Here is a 2,676-nt window from a genome sequence, read left to right on the forward strand (position 1 = left end):
GTTGCAGTGAGCTATGATCCTACCACTGTACTCCTGCCTGGGCAACCAAGCAAGACCCTGTCTCTTTAAAAAAAAAAAAAAAAAAAAACAGTGTAGCTATTAAACGTATAAATACGTGATGCGTGGAAATGAAAACATCAAAGTTAGAACACTTGTTTCATCTTGGGACAAGATAACTATGGTGGGTTTCAACTATACTTACATATTTTGTTTCTTAAACTGAGAGGAAGTTGCATAGTATTCATACAGGAGTGCTGGGAAGGGAAGGGCATGGACCCTTTAAGTGAAAGGAAGAAGGGAGTGGGAGTGCTGGGTAGAGGAGGGTGTGGTCCCTGGTTAGGGCTCTACCCTACGGACCCAGGTGAGGACAGGCACTTGTGACTTCTCCCAAAACATTGCATTTCCCAAGACCACCCTGGCTTGCCACGCCCCCATCCTGAGCCTATAAAAACCGAAGACCCTAGCAAGGCAGACCCAGAAGCTGTTGGACGGTGAGAGGAACACGTCGGCAGAAGAAGACAAGCAGCTGGATATCGAGAGGACATCGGGGGAACATCGAGGGGAGCATGCTGGCAGAAGAACACACCAACAGAGGGACACCCGCACTCTGGCTGATCTCAACCCGCAGGACAAGGCAGAGTTTGGCTGGGGCAATAGGAGGAACTCCAGGGAAAAACCGTCTCCCTTCTGGCTCCCCCATCGACGGAGAGCTACTTCCACTCAATAAAACTTTGCACTCATTCTCCAAGCCCACATGTGATCCGATCCTTCCGGTACACCAAGGCAAGAACCCAGCATACAGAAAGCCCTCTGTCCTTGCAACAGGTAGAGGGTCTAATTGAGCTGGTTAACACAAGCCTCCTATAGACGGCAAACGAAAAGAGCACACAGCAACACACGCCCACTGGGGCTTCAGGAGCTGTAAACATTCACCCCTGGATGCTGCCGTGGGCTCAGAGACCCACAACCTGCTCGTCTGTGTGCTCACCTAGAGGTTGGAGCAGCCGGGCACTGAAGAAGCGAGCTACTCCCTCTGTCACACACCCAAGGGAACCTTTCCCATTTCAGTATTCATTAAATAGTCTCTGGAGTTTTTAAAAATATCTAAAATATTTCCCAATCTAAAACAAAAAGGAGTCACTGACCAAGAAAATTTGGAATACAAAATTTCGCATTTGCATTCCTGGCCTCTCTAAATTAATGTGTCCAGCCCACATTACCCACACCTCTGCCTCTCATCTCAGTAGCTGGTCTTATCCTGAGCTATGCGTGTCTTATCTCCCATTAACCAATAATGTAGCTGATAATCCTGTGACTCTGGTCTTGAGAGTAGGCCAGGCCTCTATTGAAAACAAGTTCATGGAAGTCCTTTATTTAACTTGCATGAGATTGCTAGTTTATCAGCTAGGTACTAGCAATTTTTTATTATGATTATTATCAACGTATATTCAGAAAATAAGTTTCTTAAATGTCTTTTCATGATGACTAAAGTAATATGTAGTCATTATATAGAATTTGGAAAATAAGTACCAAGAACAAAATGAAAATCACTTGTATTACCACCATCCAGAGGCACTGTAAACCAATATGTATATTTATAACATCAGAATCCCCCTGAAACATAATTATATATCTTTATTGTTTTCACTTGGCGTTTCCTTTGACAACATAATTTTATTAGCAGAGTAATATTTCATCTCAGGGATGAATCAGAATTCATCAACCATCTCCACACTGTTGAACACAAAAAGTTTATTTTTTTCCTCTAAAAAAATATATTCAACACAGTACTTGTAGTTAAAAAAAAAAAAAAAACACTTCTTTTCCACTCAGATTTCAAAGATTCACATAATTGTGATTAAATTACAAGATCACCAAGTACAACGGGTTTGGGAATAAACAGAGTAGATTCTTAGAAGGCAAGAAACTCTATGAAGCCTTTAGTGCATTCCTGGCGTCTATCAGAGCATGTTACTGCAAGAACTGGGAGCTGGGTAATTGAAAGTCAGTTAAGAGAGTAGAATCGCTGAATCCAAAAGGTTTGTTATTTATGTTTATTTGACAGATATTACCCAATTTCCCTTCAGAAGTTCATAACTTACATATGAAACATCAACCATGAAAAGGATAGTTTCTCTGCATCCTGACCACACAGAACACTGCATTTTTATCAAACTTACAAAAGGTTTGCTAATCGATAAGACCAAAACAATGGTATCTCATTTTTGTTTTGATTTGCATTTAATTATTAGGAAAACTGAGCCTACGTCCATGCTTCTTTGGCTGTTCATGTTTCTTTTTATGTTACTTCCCCATGTATTCATTGACCTAAGTATGTTTCAGCAATTCTTCACTCTTCTGGCCAGGCATGGTGGCTCACACCTGTAATCCCAGCATTTTGGGAGGCCAAGATGGGTGAATCACCTGAGGTCAGGGGTTTGAGACCAGCCCAGTCAACATGGCGAAACCCTGTCTCTACTAAAAATACAAAAATTAGCTGAGCATGATGGCGCACACCTGTAATCCCAGCTACCCTGAGGCTGAGGCATGAGGATCACTTAAACCCGGGAGGTGGAAGTTGCAGTGAGTCAAGATCATACCACTGCACTCCATCCTGTGTGACAGAGCAAGACTCCGTCTCAAAATATGTATATATATTCTTCACTCTTCTGATCT

This window comes from Pongo pygmaeus, chromosome 6 (assembly GCF_028885625.2).
Source record: "Pongo pygmaeus isolate AG05252 chromosome 6, NHGRI_mPonPyg2-v2.0_pri, whole genome shotgun sequence".
NCBI lineage: Eukaryota > Metazoa > Chordata > Mammalia > Primates > Hominidae > Pongo > Pongo pygmaeus.